Here is a 17283-nt window from a genome sequence, read left to right on the forward strand (position 1 = left end):
GGGGGGGGGGCAGGCGGAGGCCCCGCCCGCGGCTCCCCCCCCGGCGGGGCCGGGCCCGGCGGGGCCGCCCGTCTGCGGCGCTGGGCGAGGTCAGGGAAAGTCCATGTGAGGAGCCGCTGGAATCACTTCCTGCCGCCGCCGCCGCCGCCGCCGCCGCTGCCGCGCCGGGCAGGGCCGGGCCGGGCCGGGCCGGGCTGGGCTGGGCCGGGCTGGGCAGAGCCGCCGGGAGCGGCGCCGGGGCCGCTCCGCTCCGCTCCGCGCGTCCATGGGGCTGCGCGCCCGCAGGTGAGCGCGCGTGGGGCCCCGCGCGCCGGCCCCCTCCCTGCGCCGCGCGTTCCCACGGCCGCGGCCCCCCCCCCAACTCCCCTTTTCCAACCCCCTCCTTCCAGCCCCTCCTTTCCAGCCCCCTCCTGCCAACCCCCCTTGCACCCCTTCCCTCCCCCCTTCCAACCCTCTCCGCACCCACCCCCTTACACCCCCCCCTTCCAACCTTCCCTTTCACCCCCTCCCTTCTCCCTCCCCCCGATCTCCTTTTTCCACCCCTCACCCGTCTTTTTCCAACCGCCCCCCCCCTCCTTCCAGCTCCGCTCCCAGCCCTCCCCATCCCAACTGGAACCTCCCCCCCCTGCAATGCACCGCGCCGCCGCCGCCCCCTTCCCGGGACGGCCCCCCCGGCAGCTCCCGGGACGGGACGAGACGGGTCGGGACCCTGGGGGGGACCCGGGGCAGGGGGGGACCCGGCTGGGGTTGAGGTCTCAGCCCTGCACCCCTCGCTCGGCTCCCCGGCCGCCCCGGGATGTTTCTGGGGCTCCCAGAGGTGCCTTTGCGTGGTGAGAGGGACAGGCCCGGGTCGTTACTGGCGCTGCCTCCCTGGAGAGGCCGCAGAGCTCCTGGGTTCTTTATTTTGTTTATTTTATTTTTTGAAGGCTGGCCGCGTCCCCGGCTTGGGCTTTCTCTCCCTTTCCCTGCTGAAAGGGCAGATCAGCCCTTAAAGAGCAGCCGCGCACACGCCAAAAACCCAACTAAATGCCCAAATTCAGAGTTCGGAGGGCTCTGCAGAGCGGCTGGGGGCCGCAGGCCGGGCGCCCGCTCCGCGTCCCCGTCCGGAGGCGCAGGGTGCCCTGAGAGGGCTGGCGGAGCCGGGGCGCATTGGCGGCGCGCGCTGCTGCGGCATGCGGAGCGCCGCCGCCGCGTCCCTCCGCTCAAGGACTTCTGCAAAGAGCCTCGCGGTGACAGCGGCCCCGCGCGCTCGCCGTGAGCCCGCGCTCCGGCAGGCACCGCTCCGCTGGGCTCCGCGCTCGCGAGGCCGCCGCGCGCCCGGCTGGCCCCGCTCCGGAGCCCTAATGGATGCTCTGGCACGGGCTTCGCCTCCGCAGGCTGCAATATTGAACAGGAGCAGGAGCCGGAGGCGGTAAACAAACCTGGGGATCGCTGCCCGCTCCGGCTGCCCGGCGCTGGTGCTGGCACGCGGCGGGGAGCCGAGGGCGCCGGGAGCGCGCGGCGGGACGCGCGTCCTCGCGGGCCGCGCGCCGGCCGGACGGGCTGCGCCGAGCCGGGCAGGCGCCCTTGGGATCTGCCGTGGCCTCCGTTAAATCCAGCTTCCCAGCGGGAAAGGGGGAAGCGGCACCTGCGCCGCGTTATCCTGCTCGCGTGGTAACGGCCCCGGCCGTGGGCTGAGCCCTGGCAATCCCTGAGCGCAACGTAACTAGGGATATTGTCCTTATCCCAGGATGAGCTGTCGCTCCATAGTGCCCCAAAGATGGATATAACTGTCAAATGTCTCTTTTTCTGAGGATGTTTTTATAGTTAAGGCTCCAAGGAGGGAGAGTTGTGGCCTTTTAACATCAAAGGGAAAGAACGGGTTGGTTCTATAAGAACCTCAAATTCTCCCCTTTGCCGTGCAGACCCTTCCAGGTCTCTGCAGTCTCTGCCCTGATGTTGGTGCTTCCTTCCCGGTGGGTTCCAGCAAGGCTTCCCACAGGATGCAGGAATGTCCCCTGCGGAGAAGGTCCCGGCCCAGGTGAGGCGAGCCAGGCTCTGGAGCAGCCTCCAGAGCTGTGGGCACTTCTCTGGCTTGGGATCCTTGCAAAGGAAATATTTATTTTAGACCCCCTTATTACAGAGCCCGTTTTCCCGTTGGGCCTCCCGCGCCTCCGCAGAGCGGGGCCGTGTCGATGGTGCCGGCGTCGCGGTGCGGTCAGAGCCGATGGCACCGCTGGATTGGGAATGAACGCGGCAAAGCAGCCGGGCAGGATGATGCTGCAGCCGTGCCGGTGGCTCCCGCCCCGCGATGCCCGCGTTTAAAAACACCCAGGCCTGACAAAATGGGGTTAGGAAGAGGCCTTGGTGTTTTCCCAGGTTTTATGAGCCAAAACGGCTCATTTTTCCATCGGAAAAATGGGTCCCGGAGCGCTCTTGTGATGCTGAAGCAGAAGGGGGACAGAGGCGGTTAAAGGGAAGGCTGCACTTCAGTTGCGCTTTGATGCTATTTATTTTTATTTTTGTGCATTTCTTAGGATTTATTTGGATGCAATTAGAGAAATGAAATGTAAGCAATCGAGTGGAGGGAATTCAAGGAAATCCCCAGCTTCCTGGGGCACCTCGAGGCCCGCGAGCCCGTTACCTGTGGCCACAACTCGTGCTCAACCAGCACGGAGGGGAGCCCCTAAAGGGGATGCCTGGATGGGGTTCGCTCCCTATTTATGAATTTATTTCATTTTGCTGGGGCCTGCAGCGAAGCGGAGAGCTGGGCCGAGGGCGCTGGCCCTGCCCGCGCGAGGTGGCAGCCCGTTTTGACAGGCTTTGTGTCTTTTTTAGCAAATCAAGTGTCATGCCAGGTTTGCCCGTGGATGAGATCATTTGCAAAATATGTTTCCCAGCTTGCTCCAGGCATAATTCATTGTGTCAACTGCAATTGCTCATTTGCTAGGAGCTGTGATTCATTAGCCAAATCTTTTATTTATTTATTTATTTAAGTTCAGCCTTTTTTTTTTTCTTTTTTTTTTTCCCCTAAGCAAATGTTTGGGGGCGGAAGGGAGATTTAACGTGACGCTAACCCTGGCCGTGCGCGTCGGGGCCGTGATTCCCGCAGCCAAGACGGCCCCGTGCGCTCGCGGGCACCGGGATTTGCCTGGGCTCTTCCAAGGCCTTGGATGGAGCTTTTTATTTATTTATTTTTAAGGCGCATGCCGGGTGCATTTCATGTGCTGCATTTCCCATCGAGACAAACCTCTCGGTGCCTTTTCCCCTAGGATAGGGAGGGGGAATTGCTGATCCTGAGCAGCAGCTTGGCACAGGGGGCTGGATCCCGATGTGAGGGGCTGAATAAACAGGGATATTTGTTGGGGAAAGAAAGATGGATATTTCAACTTCTAAGCGAGTATGAACTGTGCATTTAAACGTAAGTAGCTGGATGGGCTTGTATGCCTTTTCTCTCTTGCTCCTCCCTGTGCAGTGATTATCCATAAAGTCATTTTAAATTACTATTATTATTATTATGATCTCGTGTGCTGCTGTCGCCTTCCCTGGACGCGGAGGCGGCCGCCCGGCACGGTGGCCGTGTATAGACACATCCCGGCACGGGGCCCGGGCGATCCCGGCGCCGCAGCGGAGCCCGGGGGCAGCGGGGCCAGATGTTCCCACACCTGGAGACGCTGCTCGGTCGCTGCAGCGCCGGGACGTGCGCCGAGCGTGCCGGTCCTCAGCGCCGTCGGACGCTGCTGCTCCGGCTCCGCGGAGCGTTAGGGATCGGGAGCGGGGCCGGGCGCTGCTTGAGCGCGGTCAAGTGCCCCTCGCGTTCCCAGCCTGGGTCTCGGCACCCACCTGCCGGGTTTCGTTTGCTCCAACTCGCTCTTGTCCCTTCGGACAAGTTTTGTGGAGGCTGCGGGATGAAACTCGGAGGTTTTTGCATCGTTTCGGCAGCTCCAGCCTGGCCTGGAGGCCAGGGAAGGTATCCGGGTCACTTGGTCATTTGTACAAATGAGGCAGTTCGGGTGATGCTTCCTCGTCCTTTCGTTAACCGCTGTGCAAAGCTTCATCTTGCTCATTATAGCCACATTTTTCACACACGCGAGTGGTATTACAGCTGCAGTGTATTAGGCTGCAGAACAATCACAAAATCTTTAACATTCTCCCATAAACAGGGCCTGATGATCGTGGCAGGAGCCTCCTGCTTTAATTCCCACTTTATGGTCCGTGGGGACGTGCACCCGCTAAGGGCTCCGGCTCATTCCCGGGACGTCCGGACGAGCTGCTCCCGCTGCACCGGGGCTCTCCCGCCTCCCCTTCGCCCCCAGCACCACTCGCTCCCCCCGCTTCATTTTCATACATTGGTATTTTTGTTGTCAGCAGTTTTTTTTTTCCCCTATTTTCTTTTTGAAGCGTATAAAACCGTCAGCGTGGAAGGAGATTAAAAAGATACGTTACAATTAAAATGTTAATGCAATCAGCATCGTACAACTCGGGAGACCATTTAGGCATTCATCTTTTTCTTCCTTTTTTCTTTTTTTTGGCCATTGTGCCCATTAACTCGGGCAGTTCTTATTCCGCACTGACCCCTGCCGCGAGCAGAGGGGGGATGAGAGGAGAGCGGGAAGCAGCTCCGGAGCGGGAAGCGGAGCGGGAAGCAGCTCCGGAGCGGGAAGCGGAGCGGGAAGCAGCTCCGGAGCCGGAGCGGGGCCGCCGGCCGGAGCGGAGCCCCCGGTGGCTCCGTGAGGGCCGTGTCCCTGGCGGCGCCGTTCCCGGCGCTGTGTCCCACGCTGCCGCCCGTGACCTTGGGCAGCACCGGGAGCACCGTGTAAGGCGACCCGGCCGTGCGGGGCCGGAGCAGCCACGGGGATTCACCCTTTGCGCTTCCCCTGCTCCCCAGGGAGCGTTTCTGGAGCCAAAGTGATATTTTTTATTTCCTTTTATTTTTTTTTCCTTTTTTTTCCCTGCAGTTTGTGCAAGATTTGGGCTTGGGCGTCCCCCTTCCTCCCCGGTAGCCAATACAGGCCCCCTTGTCTGGGGGCACCACTGAAGCAAGTGGATGCCGAGTGCCCAAGTTGCAGGATGTTTTCTTGGCTATTGCAAGGAAATTTGGGACGTTTCCCCCCTTAGCAGCTTGGGGACGTTGAGGAGAAGGTTGGGGACTTTGAGGAGAAGGTTGGGGACTTTGAGGAGAAGGGGACTTTGAGGAGAAGGTGTCTCTGTGCGTGGCCCGGAGGGAGGGGGCTGCCCTGCTTTCTCCCCCCGCTCTGGGCAAAGCCGCCTTGCGGAAGCAGGACGGGAGCTTTGGAAAAGCCCTGGATCCCTTGCCAAGGGGACAAGTGCTTGAAAAGGCAGCGTGGCTCTTTGCCTTGGCCACAGGAAGATGGGGAACATCATCTCCAGGGGGTTTGGTGGCACCAGGGCCTTCATCTCCAGGGGGTTTGATGGCACCGGGGCCTTCATCTCCAGGGGGTTTGGTGGCACCGGGGCCTTCATCTCCGGGGGGTTTGATGGCACCGGTGCCATGTGGCCGGGCTCAGCAGCCTGCGTGAGGGGTCGTCTCCTGCCGCATCCTTGCGCTCGGAGCTGCGCTCATCCAAACACCATGTTGGCTTCGGCTCTCGCTGCCTGGTGCCCTGAGAACCTCTTCCCTCTTCCACGGTTTTATTCCAGTTTGGAGTTAGTTCAGTTTTTACCCTCTGCTTGGAGTTGCTGGGCCTTGGTGGCACCTTAAGCACCCAGCACCAAGCGCGTTGGCTTCCCACCCGTGTGCCCCTTTGGATGCAAGTTGAGGGTCACCCGTGTGAGCATCCCCTTCCTGAGCCCTCCTCGGTGGGAGCTCCCAACCCAGGGGCAGAGCCGCGTGTGAGATCCCATAGGAATGGGCCAGCATCGATCCCTTGGGAAGGATTTGCTGCAAGGGATGGGCCAGCATCGATCCCTTGGGAAGGGTTTGCTGCAAGGGATGGGCCAGCATCGATCCCTTGGGAAGGGTTTGCTGCAGGGTTTTGCAGCGTGCCGCTCGCTTGGGGACGACCACGGGCGCCAGCACCCGATGGCCGCACAAGGGACCATCCATGGGGCGCCCCATTTCGCCCCGCTCCGTCTCGGCGTCCCAAGGTTTGCTCAACGCGCGGGGCTCTTGTGAAAGCCCCCGGCGGGCGCAGGAAGGGGCTCGTGGTGTAAGATTGCAGAAATGTCGCAACGCGCAACAGTAGAATAGTGGGAAGCCGGTCAGGTGGTTCTGGGGACTTCAACAGACAGATTTCATGTCTGTGTGTTTTTGCAACACCTTTCTATAAAGGGAAACATAATTTAAAATATGATTACTTAGTGTTGTAACAGTCTTCTCAAACGTTTTTGCATTATGCAGAGATCATTATCAGAGGCTGATATTAACTTGCAAAGAATATTATGCAAATCACTCTCCTGTTCTTCTAAAAAGAAATTTCCTTCATAATGCAAAGCGTGACATAAAAAAATTGTGCAGAAGCTTTTGGCAAAATTACATTCAGAAGATGTAACAGTTTTTCTGCTTACTAGCACAATCCATTTGTGCCTTTCTGCTGGATTTTCTCGACTCGAGCTGATAAAGTATGAATTTTAAACTAAGGCTGGGGCGGGGGGATGTTGTACCCCCGGGTGGGGGAACAGGCAGGGAGACGTTTCATTTTTTTTGGATCGTTTTTCCCAATCTGTGCCGGTTGTCACCATGAGATGTGTTTAAAGTCCATCCCTCTTTGCAGAGATCTGGTGGTTTCCTATCAGGCGGGTGTCCTTGCAGCATCATACCAATGTGCAGCACTTTGTCCCCCTTAAAATATATATATATATATATATATATATATATATATAAAATATATACACGCACACATATACATATATATATATATACATACACACTAATTTTATCAATTCAGAGTTGTTCCGTCTTCTAATGTGGCAACCAAACCCTGCTAAAATCAAGGGCGTCGCTTTAGGTCTCAGACACTTTGCTCTTTTATAGATAGATGGACAAAGGTAGACTTTAGTAAATATTGTAACCAGGTTAAATTACTAAAATATTAACTGGCCACGGATTACAGTGGGAGTCAGAAAGGCTCCTCCTCTGCAGAACTCATTTTTTTTAGGCACTTAGGACTGTTTTGAGGAACTGTAGCCTTTGTGCTGGAATTTCTTTAGGCATTTTGCAATGTGAATTATGATTGGGAAAGGTCAGGGATACTCGGATACGGAGCTGTATATTGAATTCTAGCATCGTATGAAGAAAGAGACAGTCTGAAAACAGCCTGTGCTAATGGAAGCTGTTTTTGGGCAGAGTCATCTGTGTGATGAGAGCAGCAGGGCTCAGCCAGGGGCCCCCGTTCCCACCTCGTGCCGGTGCACAATACATATTGCATATTTTGGTGGCATGGAAGAGAGTTTTTTTATTTATTATTTATTTATTTATTTTAACCCCCAAAATGGCCCTGGGATGGGGATGTGACATTGGCCTTGGTGAGTGGTGCTGGCTCTGCTCCGCTTGGCGTCGTCGCGTGTGCGTTCACCCTGGAGCCTACTGACTGCACTGCAGAGAGCGGGTGAATTAAAGCGTTGTAACTAAGGTGCTTTTGGGGAACCCGGTGATGCCTTGGGACTCTGCAGTGCATCCGCGCTCTGCACTGCAGTCGCAGCCTCTTTCCTTGGAAAATCGCCCCAAATTAAAGACCCAGCTCGAGCCCAAAGAAACAAAAGCGGCTCTTGCAACCTTGAAGGATCTCGTCTAGCTTAGAAGATTTTAATTAAAATTCTGGCTTGGTTGAGGGCATTTTGTTTTAGTATGAATGTCTTCATTTCTTTGGGGAGGAAAAAAAAATAAATGAAACCCTTGGTATGTCTGTATTTTTTTTTAATTTTTATTTCTGCATATTTATTCTTGAACTTGAAGCGTTAGAAAATAATTGAGTAAAACAAAATCCACAAGGCTTCAAATTACCTCTAGCTTAATGTTTTATTTAAAAGGTTTGCTAACTGACATCCTTTATAATGAATTGGGTCACGCCGCGCCGAAGCGAGCGGTGGGTTGTCTTTTTTTTTTAATTTATTTTATTTTATTTTGTTGCGCTTGCGCCGGCGGCTGCCGGGGCCGCGCTCCGGCCGGGTCTGTGCGCACGGAGCTTCCCAATGTCCCGGCTTGGGAATCTGGCCCTGGTTATTCTCAAGCGCTCGGAGTTTGGAGGAGCGGAGCGGGTTGTCATGGCGATGCCGGGAGGTCGGGAGCGACGATCCCGATCCCGTTCACGGCCTCTCCCGGGAGCTCCGGGATTGGGTGGGTTTGTGGAATAACAAAAACGTAATTTTGGCCTCTACCTCCGGCCCCCAAAGCGGCCAGAGCACAACGGGTGCAGTGCTCAAAAGCGACCAAACCCCAAGTTTGAATCAAAGCTAAACTTTTTCCCCCGAATCATTGCAGAAGTTGTCCAAGATGAGTTTATTTTGTTTAATACCTTGTACGCAACCCTTCAGCACTAGCAACAGCAGCGACTTCAAACTGCCGTTTTGCAGTAGGACAAATTAACTAATTAAAATGGTCTCTTAGCAAATCTTCATTCAAGTAATCCATGTAATCGTGACCGTCTCGTGTTCCAAGTTCCTTTCGTAAAGAGAAGATGGCCGATTCTTCGCAGCAGAGGATGAACTAAAGCACGCTGATTTGCTGCTAAATACGTATTAAAGCTGGAATTCCTTTGCTAGCCCTACAGGGTTATTTATATATCTATTTATCGGAGGTGTTTTGAAGGCTTCTCTCCTTGCTCAGATGTTTAACCCCTTGTGCCATGACAGGACTGCGGTCTCAGGAGGTTCCGAAGACGGGACGGAGCCTTTGGTGGCAGCAAAAGAATTAATGGCAACTCCTGGCACTTCTCCACTGCTTTGAGTGGCTCAAGTTGTTCCCGGTGTTGTCTTTTGCTGCTCATTTGGTTGACTAATATGTTCCTTTCTGCTTTAGTGAAAATAACATGTGAGTAAGCAGAATACCCGAATTTCTGAGCGATGTCTTGTGGCGATTTCTTAATTTCCTGAGTGTGCACAGGGTTCTTGGGGCTTCGCTCCTGTGCCAGAGAGACTATCTGCTCATGCAAAGTTCTTCATTGTAATAGGGGAAAAAATCAATTTGATTACTTTCATGTCAGCATGCATGTCTAATGGCTTAGAAGTTATTGCAGCCATAAAATATACAGTATCATTTCTCTCTCACTCTGAAATTTGACAGGATTAATATAGTCAGCATGAAATCTTAGTCATAAAGTCGACCATAAGTGATGGTAAAATTAGCTGCTGAAATCGCCTGCTTATGGAAAGCATCTTCTGTTTTTCCTTCTGGGAAAAAATATCAAGGGAATGGCCTCTGAATTGGCATGGTCGTTTTCTGCATTTCAGACGCTGCTGCGAGCACGGGCGTTTCATCAGGAAGATCACGAGCGCTTTAAAGCGCCGTGATGGGCAGCGTTCCTGCATGGATGGAGCTGCCGAGGGTTGGCCCCGGAAGGAGCAGGGCTGGCAGGGCCGGATTCCAGCGGAATTCTGCTGCATGGAGCACCGTGGATCCGCCAGGACCCCGATTGCTCCGCGTGCCACCCGTCCCCTGCAAAGTGCTCTCTGCAGGAGCCTAAGTGAGGTCAGCAGGCAAAACTGCACTGTGTAAGGAGGGTAGTGCTGGTGGGTTGGTTTGATGTTGCCTCCACTGGGCTGCGTCGTGCAAGGAGCCCCAGGGTTCATTTTTCTGCTACGAAGCTGGTTTTGGAAAAAAGGGAGAAGCTGCTGTTGGCATCTTCACTATCAACGCTAAGGGCAGAACAAGGACAGTGTCTCGTCCCAGTGTGTCTTGCTCACTTGGTGTGCCCACCCCAGCTCCTGGACCGCGTTGTCCCCGATGTTCTCCAGAGGTCCTTCCAGCCTCCATCGGTCCGGGGTCTCCTGGTCCAGCAGATGCAGGATGTCCCTGCGCCCCGGCCCGCAGCGCGTGCTCGTCGCAGCGTCTCTCTCGTCCGTGCGGTTTCACGTATTCGTCCTCCCTTGGCAGCCGGTTGTTAGAAGTTAATATCTGGTCACTGGTCTTTGCTGCATCTCCAAGGTAACTTCATTCATCCGCTGGCAGCTCTTGTTCACTCGTGCCAATCCAGACTTGCCTGGGTGACTAACGCCCTTCTCCTCTTTCTTACCCCAGAATTGCTGTTAACTCATTCAGTGCACATAGGTCGGGATACAACCGTGGATGGGCAAGTGGAGCAACCACCTCTCTTTAAACCGTAGGAAGCATCAACCCTGTGCGTGCCCCATCACTCCATCTGCAGCCAGGCAATTCCCAGAGCCCCATCCAACCTTGAGGAATCTCCTTGCTGCTTGAGATCCTTCAAGTGGAGAAAGGTCAAGCTAAGAATGTTCCATCTGGGAATGGTTACGCTTTGTGATCCTTCCTTTTGGGCAGAGCTTTGCCTTTGGGATCTGAATTTACCTAGAAATTCCGTTTAAAAAATAATGTTGCGCCATAATAGCAATGCGCTTTAAAACACATCTGAAGTTGGATTTGGGGTTGCATGGGAACCCGGACACGAGCAGTGCTGGGAAAGCAGTATCAGAACGATCCTATTAGAAGAGCAATGCCAGATCCAAAGCTTTATGGCCTTCCTAAAGGCCAAGGAGCGACGTGGTGGCCCTGGTGACAATGTTTTGGGTGGCCTGTCCTTAGGAGGAACCACAGCTGGTCCTGGAGGCTGCAGAGGGGTCAGCAGGCAGGATGTGCAACACGCTGCAGCGCTCGCCCCGAGTGCTGCTTCACCCGTTTTAACGAAGGAAAACTGCAGTGGGGCTGTTAGACATATAGCGCCTACATTTCCTAAATTTTAATAATAGATTACCATTAGTATCGGCCTTATATAATGCACACCTCATTATTGCTTACTTGGAATAATTTCACAGCCTCCTTACAGAACCTTGGAACTTTATTTGCTGAGTATAAAATATGCAGAAATGCATGAATAGTTTTAAGACTTGGTACCCTAAACTAATACCGTGTGCTTTCTTTTTTCTCTCTTTTTTTTTTCTCCTTCTGAACCGTGATTGAAGTCAAATTAACATATTTACCTTCAGTGCTCCCAGGAGCAGCATTAAAAAATTCAGGAGGTGATTCAGGATAGTCTCCCATTTACTAGGTCTCGAGCAGGATTTCGCTCCTCAATAAAACCCTGCAGCACTCGACTCCCTTTCAGGTCCACAGGTGGTTTCCTCCCCATGCTGGGACTGAGCAGCCCCCGGGAGCTGCGTTACTACCACTGCGTTCCCCAAAAGAAGCTTTTGGGTTTAGTTTATTATTTTCCAGAGGGGGGAAATCAGGGGGGATTTTTAAGGGGGGAATTTCCAGGGGGGGAATCAGGGGCAGAGAGTGAGAAAGGGAAGGAATTATAGTAAATAACAACAACAACAAAAAGTAGCTGCTTCGTAAATTGGAGAAATGGGAAATACCAAAACTCTTGCTGAGGGTGACCTGGGAAGCTTGTGTTTTTTCTTCTTCTTTGCTTTTTTTTGCGAGTGAAGGGTTGTATTTTGACATCTTCCCAGGAAAAAAAATGTTGTGCAAGTGCAGGTAGGAGCTGCCCTCTGGTTCCTGAGAAGGAACCAAGTGCCCTGTCGTGTTGCCCTGTGCTTTCCCTATCCCTCCTGGCCACGGCCCAGGAGCCGGGATGCCCGGGAGCCGGAGGAGCCTTCCCGATCCTCAAGTCTTGCCCAAGCCACGTCCAGCCCTGCAAATTCATGCCCTGCAGCTCCGATGACTCCTACCACTGTCTTCTCCATAGGCTTCTCCAGGGAAGCTCCATCGCTTGGGGCTATCGGAGCTGCTGCCCAAGCACGTGGCGACTCCCGGGAAAGCTGCACAGTGCTGGGATTCCCAACGGGATGATTTTCCGCCTAGAAGGGCAGCTAGGAGTTTGTTTGCGGGTGCTGCAGATGCAGCAGTGGCTTTTTTTTTCCCTTTTCATACCCGCTCCTAGATTAGGAAGTTGTTTCAGCAGATGCTGTTTCCTAAGAAATGGGTTAATGCTTGGTGGTTAGGATGGTGTGGCGAAAAGAAAAGCTTATTTGTGTGAGGTTTTCTGGCTAATTGCCCTGTAAGTATTACAGAGTGTTGCAGCAAATTTCCTGGATTTCGCAACGTGATGGTTCTTGTCTAACTGGCCAGGAAGACTTACAAAAAATATAAAATAAAATAAATGGAGAAAAAAAAAAAAAGAGGAGGCAAATCACTTATTGCTGCAAAAAGCAGAAGGATTTTGTTTCTGTGGTGAAGAGGCTCCAGGTGTCCAAGTGAGGCCTCCCTTAATCCAATAATGTATCTGCAACTTGTGCAAAACATTAGGATGTTTTCCTAGATTAAAAGTCACACTGTAAGTGGCAGGATCAGGGATGCTCCTGTGATATTATTGTTAATATTATTGTTAATCATATCACTGTCGCAAAGGCTCTTCTTGGGCTTATAAAGTTCTGTCTGTTTGGCTGGGGGTGCTGCAAGCTGCTTGTTGAGTCTTTCCCATGGTCCAGCAGCTCCCACGATCCCACTTCCAGGCTCAGATCCCGCTCCAGCCGCACCTGGGCCCCCTTCGCTGTGGACACACATTGGGGACCCTGGTTCTTATTCTGCTGTTTAACCAGGCTGCAATCAGGCTTCTTCCAAGAAGCTGCACAAACCAGGAATAAACGGCCTTGACTCCACCGGCTTCGCGTTTAAATATTTTCCCAGGCAGGAAAAAAACATTTGCTTTTCATGCAAAACATATAAATCTTGGAGGAGTTCCCAAAGTTGCGTGTTTTGCTGCTCAGAGCGGTGCGCTCACAGAATAGGAGAGCTGTTTGTTCCCCGGCGTGGTTATTTTTCCCTTTAGAAGGAAGCTGCCATGGGGAGGACGCGCTGAGCGCGCGCGGGGTCCGGCCTCGCGTGCCGGGCGCGATGCTGGAGAGGCAGCACCAGCTCTGCACATCCCCTCCTGCAAGCACTGACCACAACTGCTGCTTTGACTGCTCTTTCTGGGGCATTTCCCGCTTGTTTTGTGAATTTTATTGAAATGCATTTTTTTTAATCCTATCAAGATTTAATGGTTTTTATTGGAATTTAGTCAGTGTGCTGGTGTCTCTGCATGGTTAAATTTCCAGGCTCTGCATTACAGCACACGCTCTCCCCTTCCTTCCCAGCGCAATAGTGCAAAAGATGCTGCAGCCAAAGCCTCTGTTTAATACGTTACAGCAATTCAGCCCTGCAGGGACAAGTGCAATGAGCTTGGTGGCCTCGTGGAGGATGATGTGTCCGAGCAAGACACCGTTGGGGACAATTCCCTGCATTTCCCTTGATGCTGGGGCGAGCTGGGAGTGGGACGGATGGAAGAGAGCGCTGTCCGCTTGCGTTTGGGAAGGAAGCGGGAATTAAAAACCCCCGTTTCCCCAAGCACTTCCCACGTGTGTGGCTGGCATTAGTAATAACCATTCGAGGACTAACGATGTCTAATTAATCTGTGTTCTCTTGCCCCTTGCTGTTTCCCAGCAGCGATCGCCCTGCGCTGCTGCGGTGGCCGCCACCGCTCCTTGTAATCCGGGCACAAATCAAGGCAACTTTTTTTACAAAACAAGATTCTCTTGCTGTTGCAAAAGAGCTTTGGGGAAATCTGGGTTTTGTGGTTAAGGATCTTACCCTGATGCACAAGGAAAATTATGTGTAGCTTTTATTTGGCCCAAAGGATTCTTACAACATTATCCGTATTTCCTTTAATTTGTGGGATTTCTAGTAAATGGGCTTAAAAATAGGTCTGGGCAAAATGCCAGGGTACATATGAACTGCAAAAAAGCCTTGCACACTCGGAGCAGCTTTCACTTCTCTCCCTGCACAGCCTGCGTTAACCGGGAGAAAGGGAGTAAGCGCTCACCTTTCGGAGTTAAACTTAATTACTTTTCTGGAGCTCTTTGAAGGTAGGTATTGCAGAAAAACTCCTTAATAGAGCCGATGCTGTTTGGACAACATTGGTGTTGAACTGGGGAAAAGTCCCAAAAGGAAGAAATTTAGGGATAGTTGAATTGCAAGAGCTTGGAGGAACCCAAAGGGAAAAATGTGGAAGAAGCTGGTGTAGTTTTAAGACACTGGTAACTCATTGTGCTAATAGGAGCAGACCAGGGTGATGAGATAGACATACATAGGTAGTTTATTATTATTATTATTGTTTTTCCTCTTAGCTGCTCATTCTCAGACTTGTCTTTAAGCCTTTCCCAAGGCAGGCCAGTCTAATAGGGCAGGATCTATTGCTCAGGCTGGGTGTGCGCGCGTTGCCGGCTCCCCTTGGTAATATTTGGATGTGGTTCAAGCGGCTGAAAATCGCCCTTTTCCCCATGGGCAGTGTCCGGGGCCAAGTCGCTTCTGCTGCTTCCAGAAACGTGCTGCGGTGGAAGCCGCTTTTGTCCTACTTCCCCAAATTTAGTTAAATTGGCTTTAATTAAAATCTTTGCACAGCAATCTGTAAAATGCTGTTTTGAGGACCCAGGATGGCAGCTCTGCTGCCGCCAGCAGCCCCTGGGGCACGTTGAGGAGGGAGGCTTGGGGCCCCATCCCGGCATCCAAGGGTCGCATCCGTAAGGAATCCAGCAGCCTGCACCAGTGCCCCGATAACCCCCATTTCAACTGAGGATGTTGATCTGCTTCCCACGTGTTAAGTCTCCCAATGGTCTTCCTATAAAATGCCTATTTTTAAAAACTTTAGCATATGTGTGAGAGACTCCCCCAGGGAGACCCTGCTCAGTATCCCCCACCCTCGAGTTTTCCCAGTGGGATGGCCGTTTTCCCTGGACCTGGTGGGCTCAAGTGCCACCTCGGAGGCTGGAGCAGCAGCAGAGTCTCCTCCAAGCCGATGGTCCAAACCCAAGGCTCGAGGCTCCCTCTATTTCTCCAAACCCCAGGCTGAGTCTGCAGCAGCAGCTCCAACTTTGCCCCTGGAAACCCTTTTCCCAAGGAAATGCAGCAGCAGGAGCAGCTAATAACGGAGTCCGGGCGCGTTGTGCCGGGATTGTGGCTCAGACCTGCCCAAGCCTCTCTTAGTATCAGCCCTGCTGTACATGCAGATGAGCCCCTTTGATTTTTGTCTTTAAAAAATAATTGGTTTGGGTTATTTTTTTTCCCTTTAAGATTTTTTAACTGAGAGACAGCAAATTTAATATTTTCCGTGTCTTGGATGTGTTGTGATTTACATTTGATTTTAGGCATAATTAGAAATGCAAGTGGAGCGCTTTGTGTTTTACCTCTGCTTCAACTATTTATGGCATGCTATGCAAATGAAGCTGGCTATGAATATTAAAGATTAGAGTATGTTACAAAGTATCACTGTCTTTAATGAGTTCGGTAATGGGCACAGGCTTTGCACGCACGCTAATATGGACATGTTTTATGTCGTGCTGCAGCGATTCAGCCCGCGTTTGGTCGCATCCCAGGAGAGTGGGGCCGTTGTTTAAACCGTATCGAGCCCCGGATCGGCTGCAGGAGGTAGGAGCCGTTTCCAAATGTGCCGGATGCGGCTGGGGATGGATCAATGTGCAGAGCCCGGTCCAGTTCTGGTGCGGGTCAATCCGCATGGATGGAGCTGAGGATGGGGAAGTGTTCGCCAGCCTTTCAGGGTGTTTTGCAGTGCTGGGAGGAATCTTGAGCATGGGTTTTGCATCGGTATGGAGTTTTATTGGCTTTATTGAGGCATCCAGAGTCATTCGATGGAGGATCTTCTCTGCTGGTGGCTGCAGGAAGGGGATGGCAGTGCCCAGGCTTGGCTTGCTCAGGCCGCAGGGATCTGGGCAGCCCCACTCACCTGCTTTTCTCCCCAAACCAGTGTCGCTGTTGTCGCAGAAATGCAATTTTTGGGGTGCTGCAATGTGGAGGGCGATGGGAAGCACTGATCGAAGGAACAATTTTCAAGGTGTTTCTGCATTAGGTGTCTTGGCCCTTCTTGCAACGGCTGCCCCGAGGCTGGGGAAGAATTCGGGACACGGGTCAGATGCTGGTGGGAAGGGGGATCCGCAGGCCCTGGGGAGCTGTGCTTTGCCCTGGAGATATTTAAATCGGATTCCGAGCAGTGCCGGATTCCTTTGGAGCGTCGTGGAGCTGCCGCAGGGGCTGCTGGTGCATGTGGACATGGCTTGGGAGTCGCTGCTTGGGGGTTTTCTCCCATGAAAACGGGATTCATCTGTACGCGAGTGCCCTGCTCTCCTCGGAGAAGCCGGCAGTGGCGGAGCGGAGCCGGGAAGGTGCCGGGCCGGCCCTGCCCTGGCCAGGGAAGGAGCATGAAGAGCTAGTTATGCTTAATATTAAAACTGGGAATTTTATCGTGGTGGTTGTTTGCTGCCCCTGAAGCGAACGGAGACGTAGGCCGTGCCGGTGATGTTGGGACCCCCTTGCAACGCGTTGCGCCCTCGCCACGCGCTGCATTGAGCTCTGAAGAGACCGAGGGCAAGGCGGGTGCTCCGGGGCGCTGCTGCAAGAGAGCAGGAGTCGGGGATGCCCTGGGCGCTCCGCAAGGTGCCATCCACGGGGGCGAGCGCCAAGAGCCCTTGCACCGCTCGCGGCAGCTCCGGAGGCTCCGTTCCCGCCGTTATCCCTTACGTAAAGGATAACACGGGCACCGTGGAGGTGCTGAGGGGTCTCCCAAAACCTGGCACAGCTTCTCCCCAACACCGGAGCCTCATCCCTGGCTTTGCTGCCTGCCCAGGAATGCAGAGCTGGAGCCGTGGGGTTAATTCCCGTCTGCGGGAACGCGTCCGCGTGCGGCTCCCATTCCCAGCAGGAGCGAGCCGGGCCACGGCCTCGCTCTATGGAGCGCTCAACGCCGAGTGCCTCCCTTCGCCAGAACTTCTTGGCAGCAGTGCTCTTGCGTGCTGAAATTCCCACAGAAAAAGTGGAGATCTTCATGGAAAATGGCCCTTGAAGGGTTAATTCTGGTATGCCTACTTCTATTTTATTTTTCTTTTGAAGCAGAGAGAATAAACTGTAGCCAAAAGCAAGAAGTCATTAATTTTAGGACAGAGATGTAAGCAAAGTTTCCTTCTTCTATGCAGCTCGGTAGCGGCAGGCTATGCAGTAATTGAAAAGTAAAGGCAATTGAATTGCAGGCTGCTGTCCAAAGCCGCGCGAGGGATTTTTTTCCCTTTTTTTTTTTTTTTTACAACCTCCATTGCATCAGAACTAGGAAGGATTCCTGATGTTCTCATGTGTGTTAATGCTGACTCACAGACGAACTTGCACAAGAAAAAAAAAAAAAAGCC

General features: G+C 53.1%; 1 protein-coding gene across 1 annotated transcript in view; it reads left to right on the plus strand.

Annotated features, from left to right (window-relative positions):
- The first annotated feature begins 269 nt into the window (after nucleotides 1-269).
- Nucleotides 270-17283, plus strand: part of NACC2 (NACC family member 2) — a 35233-nt gene continuing 18219 nt past the window's right edge. The window contains exon 1 of the mRNA XM_088525349.1: nucleotides 270-285. The gene's annotated coding sequence lies outside the window, so the exon portion shown is untranslated. The remainder of the gene's footprint in view (nucleotides 286-17283) is intronic.

This window comes from Tinamus guttatus, unplaced genomic scaffold, assembly GCF_059628265.1.
Source record: "Tinamus guttatus ecotype Peru unplaced genomic scaffold, ASM5962826v1 Tinamus_guttatus_pri_ptg000226l, whole genome shotgun sequence".
Lineage (NCBI taxonomy): Eukaryota > Metazoa > Chordata > Aves > Tinamiformes > Tinamidae > Tinamus > Tinamus guttatus.